Source organism: Arachis ipaensis, chromosome B7 (assembly GCF_059453495.1).
Source record: "Arachis ipaensis isolate K30076 ecotype BB chromosome B7, ASM5945349v1, whole genome shotgun sequence".
Taxonomy (NCBI): domain Eukaryota; kingdom Viridiplantae; phylum Streptophyta; class Magnoliopsida; order Fabales; family Fabaceae; genus Arachis; species Arachis ipaensis.
This window is the reverse complement of record NC_142442.1, coordinates 49626909-49635798: the sequence shown is the minus strand read 5'-3', so window position 1 is coordinate 49635798 and position 8890 is coordinate 49626909.

Sequence of the window (8890 nt, the reverse complement as noted above, 5' to 3'; positions counted from 1 at the left end):
ACTCCTTAATTTCTGCCAGAAAATACCTAAAATCATTATAAAATACACAAAATCAAAGTAGAATCCAAAAATATAAATTTTTCACCAAAACCTATGAAAATATAATAAAACTTAAACAAAACATAATGAAAACTATATGAAAATAATGCCAAAAAGCGTATAAAATATCCGTTCATCAATGCCAAAATCTTTTTAGTATCATGTTATATAGTATATTCAAACTTTATTTTACAACTAACTTGATTCATAAATATGGCTTTGAATGTAATTTTGTATGTTTGTTTAAAGTTGAAACTCACCTACAATTCTTTTTATGTAAAATTGATGTTAAAAATCATTGGATTATGATTTGATATGTTTGCTCAAATTATTATTTGATAATTTTTAATTATTAATTTTTTAAGATAGTAAATTTTTAGAAACTAAATAATAAATTATTTTATGAGTGTTGTTATTTATTTAGAATTATATTTTCAAAAATTTTTATTGTAATTGAACAATTTTTTAATTATGATTTAAAGTTTTAGAAGTTAAAAAATAATAAGAATTTTATATGATTTTATTTAAATAATTGACATTTTAGAATTTAATACTTTAAGTTGTATAAACAAAAAAAATTATTATATTATCTTATATTTTAAATTAGAATACTTGATTGAAAGTCAATTAGTAAATTGATAAATAATAATTTTTTTAAAGTAACTTTAAGGATTAAATTAGGTTTTAAATTAATACCCTATTCTCTAATTTTAATAAAATTACACTACCCTAATTAATAAAAAAATTCACAAATTGAAACTCTAACCCTAATTTTATTTTAACACACACCCCACAATCTAACTCTAAACCTAGTTGCAACCAATCCCCCTTCTTAAAAACACACATACGTGTAGAAAAGAAAGGGAAGAGAGAAGGGTGAGAGCTGCTCGGAGAAGAGAAGGAAGGGAGGAGAAGGGAAGAAAGAGACGGCTGATGAGTGGAAATCTTATACGTTTTTTGGCATTACTTTCATATAGTTTTTACTATGTTTTATTTAAGTTTATTATATTTTCATAGGTTTTAGTGCAAAATTCACATTTTTGGATTCTACTTTGAGTTTATATGTTTTCATGCAATTTCAGGTATTTTCTGGCTGAAATTGAGGAGCTGGAGCAAAAGTTTGATTCAGAGGCAGAGAAAGCACTACAGATGTTGTTAGGATCTGACCTCCGTGCACTCGAAGGAGCTTTTCTAGAGCTACAGAAGTCCAAATGGTTCACTCTCAATGGATATAGAAAGCTTACAACCAGGGCTTTCCAGAAATATATAATTGCCATACTTTGTTTCAGAATTGAAGTCCCAAAACTAGCATTCAACGCCAGCCACCAGCCCCAGTCCTGGCGTCCAGCGCCCACAAGGGGGTGACCAGCGTCCAACGCCCAAAAAGGGACCCCTAGCCAGCGTTCAACGCCCTTAGGGAGTCTTAGCACATGGAGACACTCTTTGCTTTGCCCTTAATTTCCTAGGGAACAATCTGAGCCTGGAGTTAAACAGTAGGACCTTCTGTCCTACCTCAAAAACTCTAGATGATAGCCTTTTGTCATGCCATCTTTTTGCTTTCTCTTTATAAATTTTAGCATTTTTGAAAGCATTGAGTTTGAATTTCTCCAGCTCATTCAACTGGAGCAATCTTTTCTCTCCATCCACCTTAGCATCAAGGTTTAGGAACCTGGTTGCCCAGTAGGCTTTGTGTTCTAGCTCTACTGGCAGATGACAGGCTTTTCTGTAATACCCGGTCTAACGGAAATTAATTAAATAGTAAATTAAATAGGAGCGAATATGGTTGGAAGATTTGGCAATTGGAATTTGATCATTTAAATATGATATTTGGATTCAGTGAACTTTTCCGAGTCGGAAGACATAGTTTTTTGCGTAAAAACGCGCAGTGGAATTTTGACCGGCAGTACCGGCTGAGATATGTCTGGTACTGCAGTTGAGAAAATTGATTATAAGTAAATAAGGTTAATAAAGGAGGAATTTTAATTAGGGAAGGTAGAAATATTTAAAATGCGATTTGGAGCGCTAATCTTAAAGGTTTTGGCCCAAAATTGGGCTAACGGACAAAATTAAGTAAACCGGGCCTAAGTGGGCCCAAGACCCAATATATATAAACATTAGTTATGAGCATTTCAGCTCATTCTACCCTAAAAGGAAGGGTTGGGGCGCTGAATTGAGAAGAGAGGAGGGAAGAGAGAAAACCTAACTCTCTTTGATCTTCAAACCACCATAACTTGAGCTACGGAGCTCCGATTGACGAGCTGTTTGTGGCCACGCGTCACTCTTTCCATCCTCCACAATTCTATCTAAGTTTTGTGGTGAGTAATCCACTGTCCTCTGCCCAGTTTTCCTTTTCCTCTTCAAATTTGAATTTGGTTTGGGTTTTGAGGAAACCTTATGATTTTGGTTGTTTAGGAGTGCTCTAGTATGAGCCATGGGTGATATTCATCACAAACTTCAGTGGGTTAAGGTAAGAAACCCTCCAACCCTTGTGATTTATCATATTTATGAGCCCTAGGTTGATGTATGTATGTGATATTGGTTATGTTAGTGTACTTGGTGATTTTGATACACAATTGGGAGGTTGGTGTTGCTTGTGGAGCTTTGGTGAGGCTTGGAGCTAAGGGTTGGTGGAGACTTCCATAGAAGGGGCTCAATTGGTTTGGCTACAAGAGGTATGGTTTAAGTTTCATTTAAGTACCGTGTGGTGTGATGAGAATTCCTAGGCTAGATGCCCCTAGGATTAAGTTTGGATTGTGTAAATGGTTGGTGCTAATATGCATGGTTGGTATGTAATGTGAATTAATGATCGGGTTGAGAATTGTGTGGCCTTGTATGCTTGGTGTATTGAGAATTGTATGTATTGGGTAATGAGTATTGATTTTTGGTTTATACTTTTAAATTATGAATTGGGCCGGAGGCCGTGAATTTTGGGCCGGAAGCCGGAAAGAGGTAAGGAAGGTAAGTTGATGTGTGCATTGTATGATGACACAAGTGATTGGATGAATTTCAGATAATGAATATATGAATAATTGAGTTGGTTATTGAATAATAAGGTTTGAGGAGTTGAAGTGTGGAATTTGGTAATTTTGGGTGAAATTATGTAGATGAGGTATGTTTAGTTTTGGTTGAGATATATTATGTGGTCATATATGTGATTATGATTAATGATGCCTTGATGGTATGATGATGCATGAGAGATATGTATGTTGTGATATATACTTGAGGAATGATTAAGGTTGATTAGTGGGTGAAACCACGTGATAGTGAGTATGATATTGATTATGTATAATGAAGATTGATTGAAAATAATATTGTTGGAAATTAGGATGAGGAAGGATGTATGACATGTTAATGTGTTTGCAATTTATCCATTTGTTTGAAATGGGTAAAAACGATTATATGGCGGTTTTGTGAATTGTGGTAAAGTGTTAATGTATGAGTTGAGGAGGCTTGATGTTGGTTTTGGTATATTTTGATTGATTTCAAAAGGGGTTGAAACTGGCATGCTTTGGTTGATTTTGAAAAGGGTTGAAAATGGCTAGTTTTGAAATTGGCACTTTGTGGTCTTGTGTGAAGACATGGTTTTTGGGCAAACTTTGACGGGACATAACTTGGACAGCGGATTTTCATTTTGTGCCAAACTTGTTTAGAAGTGAAATTGGATCCAGGATGTCAATGCCGTTCGAAGAACGGGCGAAAAACGATTTAAAATGAGAAAGTTATGTCCGTCGGAAGATTGGGGGTTGAATCTGTGAATTCTGCAGCTTTTAACTTAGAAAATTTTTAGCAGAATAACCTTCCAAGAAAGTTACGTACGCGTCGTTTTTCAAGAAGGCACCATCCACGCGGTGGCGTGGTGCGCGCGTGCGCGTCGATGCGTTGCACCCAATGCCCAGCCATTATCCCGAGAGTTGTGCCAGAGTTGTGCCAGTTTTGTACCTGGGGCGCAAATGCACCCACGCGTACGCGTGGCTGACACGTACGCGTCGTCTGGCTGTGTTTCAATCCGCACGTTGATGAGCTTTGTGGCCATCCACGCGTGCGCGTGGAGGACGCGTATGCGTGGCCCTGTTTTCATGCTAAAGTTAATTTTTGAGTTTTAAAAGCCAAACCTCATACTTCTAAGCCTCCGATCTTACCCCTTATGTATTAAATCATTACGATATGCCTAGCAATGAGGAAGGAGCTAGGGGATGTGGTAACTTACGAATGAAGCAATGGAAAAAGTTATGATCAATGATGATCAAAGATGATTATATGAGATATGGAGGATGACGGTGGAAGTACCGTGTATGCCATGAGCCGAAGGGCTATATTTATTGATAAATGGCTGGTTCTTGATTGAACCATGAGCCGGGTGGCTGAGTTATTGCCGAATTCGGCGGAGCCATGTTGATAAATTGGCTAGTTCTAGATTGAACTGTGAACCGGATGGCTGAGTTATTGCCGGGTTACGGCAAAGCCATTATGGATTATGGCTAAGTATAAATGCATATATGATAAATGAACGAATATGATAAATGAATAATGATGGAAAATGTTGAATGTAAGTATGATTGTGTTTTCTCTCTGGTTGTAAGGGTGACAGGACACCGATACCCTCTAATGGCAACAGGGCGCAGATATCCTCTAATGGCGACAGGGCGCAGATACCCTCTAATGGTGACAGGGCACATATTCCCTCTAATGATATTATTGCGCAACAGAGAGACTGTGCCCGGGTTAGCTACCGGACACGTCGGGTTGGCTTGATAACCGACAGATGATATCATCAGCCATAGGGCAGGCACTCATCATTTGCATATGTTTGAATTGTTTGGGTTTGCCTATTTGTTTTGGATTTCTACATTATATATGCTATGTTACCTGATTATGTGCTACTTGTTCTACTTGTACCTTAATTGTGTATTACTTGCCTGTATTGCTTGTGTTTGTACAACTGAGAGACCCCTCATGTTGGTGTCGGTAGAGGTTGAGGGCTGTTCTTGATGAGATGAATTGATGATGCGATTGTATGATGATGATGACCATTGGATGAGAAGATTTGAGCTCCCTGGTAGACGCAGTGATGTGATTTCACTAGCTCCAGGTGAGGGTATGATGTATTGATATAGAATTGCTGAGATAGGACGACTGATGATGGTTTTGTTTATGATTCTGAATCCGATATGTGGGAGAGTCAGTGAGTTGGGAATCATATGAGATATGAACTAGTTTTAGTATCCCCTTACGACAGTTGCCTATTCATGGATTAGTGATAATCTAGGCTGGATACTTGGTGAAAAGGAGTTTAGGATGCTTAATGAGTTTTTATTGCAGTGCATTGTATTTATTTGGCACTTTTACCGTAATGAGAACCCATGGGCCCAGGGTTCTCATTCCGTATATATCTCTTGTTTTTCAGATACAGGTCCAGGTGCTTAGAAGTGAGTTGTGGGTCGTCTGAGAGACGGCGAAGATCTTTATTTTCTCTACTTTGTGTTTTGCTTAGAATCTCTCCACCTTTGTTTCGAAAAGATTATATTATGTATTGAACTCTTTTAAACTGGCCTATAGAGGCTCTCGTGTTTCCTTTGGGAGAGATTAGGATATACTGTTGTCAACTACTTTCATACTGTACCCTAGCCGGCCTAAACTTCACGGGTCGCGACTAGTGGCTATTTACTTATGTTATATATATCTATCTGTTATCTATCTCTTAATCTCCTTTATGCCTTGTTCGTATATCGCTTTCGGCTTCACTGTTTATTTTTTTGTTGTCGAAACGTGAGTGGTACGTCTTCGCGATTTTATTTCTACTCTTTTCAGGCTTCTCGATTAATATTCCTTTTGAAATTACCTATATATATATATATATATTAAAAATCCACCTGAGTGTCGTACCACCGTAGTATCATTGACTTATGACTCGAGCATAAGGATTTGCATATTAGGGTGTTACATTATGGTATCATAGCAGTTCGTCCTCGTGAGCCTGAGGGATGGAACTGCTTATGCTTAAATGCATACTCTGAGTCTGTGCCTGTGCTAGTTAGGGTGTCTAACTGATACATTTAGCATGTAGTCCATGAGTGTACCTTTGGTACTTTGAAGCACTATACTTCCGATATTGAGACTGATCAACTTGATATCGATTGTTTGGTGTGTATAGGAACCAGATGGCACCTCGTGGACCCGGTCGGGGACGTGAGAGAGATCGTACTAGTACTCAGGAACCGGAAATCAACCTGAATAACCCGGTAAACCTTATGGTGGCATTGGAGAATATGGCTGCTGCTATGTAGGCCACTGCGGAAGCTCTTGGGCAACAGATAAATAATAATGGCAATGGCGGAAGTGGAGCTCAGGGCCTGACAAACCCCAATTTGACGGTTTGTTTTGTATTGATTTTTGGGGATTTTATCACCTTTTACCCATATTTATTCAAGAAATAGCATGGTTTTGTATATTCTCCTTTAATTGTGCTTGAATGTGAAAACATGCTTTTTAGGACTCAAAATAGCTAAATTTAATTCACCTTGATTCTATTAGATGCCTTGATATGTTTGTTAAGTGATTTAAGGTTTAGGAGGCAAAGATTGGATCAAGGGAATGAAGAAAGAAAGCATGAAAAGTTGGAGAACTCATGAAGAAATAGAAGAACCGGAAAGCTGTCAAGCCGACCTCTTCGCACTTAATCGGCCATAACTTGAGCTATAGAGGTCCAAATGATGCGGTTCCAGTTCGGTTAGAAAGCTAACATCCGGGGCTTCGAAACGATATAAGATTTGCTATGGTTGAACCACGTATGGTGGCGCGCACACGCAAAGTATGCGCACGTGCCGTTGCTGCCACCTAGTTCACTTAAAGCAAAACGTGGCCAACGAATTCTAAAGCCTTGTGGGCCCAATCCAACTCATTTCTGATGCTATTTAACCCAAGGAATGAAGAGGGAAATGTGTTTTAGTTACCAATTAGTTTAGTTTAGCTTTGTAGTTAGTTTCTAGAGAGAGAAGCTCTCACTTCTCTCAAGAATTAGGATTAGGTTTAGTTCTTAGATCTAGATTTTAATTCATCTTCTTCTACTTCTATCTTCTCAATTCCTTGTTGTTACATTCATTCTTCTTCCATCCTTTTGTTGTAATTTCCTTTATGTTGTTCTTGCATTTTGTTGTAGATCTACTTTTGTTCCTTCCTTTCTCTTTCAATTCAATTCAAGGTAAATCATAATAATTGTGTTCATTTGATTTGTTGTTGTTTAATTCCTTGCAAATTGAGTAGTGTAGATTTACTTTTCTTGCAATTTTACTATGCCTTCCTTTTATGCCTTCCAAGTGTTTGATGAAATGCTTGGTTGGATTTTAGAGTAGAATTTTATGTTCTTGGCTTGGAAAGGTAACTTAGGAACTCTTGAGTTACTAATGTCCAAGTAATTGATGATTGGGATCCATTGACTCTAGTTCTTACTAATTGAATTAGTGGAGAGTTAGGACTTATGGACTAGGATTGACATAGCTCATTTGACTTTCCTTTACTACTAGTTAGAGGATGATTTAATGAGATTAATCCTTGCCAATTCTCATATTGTGGTTAGTGATTAGGATAGAGATCCTTGACCACCAACCCTTGCCAAGACCTTTTTAGGCCTTAGTTTACTTTCTTGCCATTTATCTTTCATGCCTCTTATCAAAACCCCAAAAATGATTCATAACCAATAACAAGACACTCTATTGTAATTCCTAGGGAGAACGACCCGAGGTTCCAATACTTCGGTTTATAAATTTAGGGGTTTGTTACTTGTGACAAACAATCTTTTGTATGAAAGGATTATTGCTTGGTTTAGAAACTATACTTGCAACGAGAATTCATTTGTGAATTCTAAACCATCAAAAATCTATTCGTCAAAATGGCGCCGTTGCCGGGGAATTGCAATGGTGTTATGTTATTGGTTATTGTATATATGTGAATATTGTGAATATGTTTGCCTTTTGCTTCTTTGTTAGTTCTTACTAGTTTTTAGGATTTAATTTTCTTGCTTCTTATTTGATTTTATTTTTATTTTCTCTTGCTATCATGAATTCTCACTTTGGCTATGAGTGTGATTACAACTATGTTGTAGGTAATGGGGGCTACAATGAAGATGTGTATCAAGAATGGGATAACCAAAGGTGGGAAGAGCCACATGCACATGATCAATCTTCATGGCAACAACCTCCACCAATACACTATGAAGAAGAGCCATTCTTCGATGCATATCAATCTAATGGCTATGGTGAACTCCCTTGTGACTTTCAAGAACCACCACCATATGCCTATGAGCCATACCCTCAACATAGCCCTCAACAACCATACTCACAAGCCCCTTCTTACCAACCATCTTTATATGACCCTAATCCATACCCACCACACCAACAATCATATGAACCATATGAGCCACACATAGAGCCACCACCATTCCAACATCAACATTTTCAAGAGCCACCCCCTCCATGTTATTACCAAGATGAACCACCTCCAATATATGAAAATTTCCAACCACAAGATGAATACTACTTTTCACCACAACCTCCCATGGAAGAATACTCATATCCATTGATCCAAGAGCCACATGATCCTAATCATATTATCCAAGAGGAACAAGAGTCAAGGGATCGTCTCAAGGAAGCATTGGATCAATTTCAAGCAACCATGGAGTGTGTTGTGCAACAAGTGGAAAGAGTGGAAATTATTGAACCACCACAACTCTACCAAGAAGAACCACCTTCCTACTATGAACCCTTCCCCCAAATTGATGAACCCTTCCATCCACCCCAACCTCCAATGGATGACATCCTTGATGTTCTTGTTCAAGGACAAGAGGAAATGAAAAGGG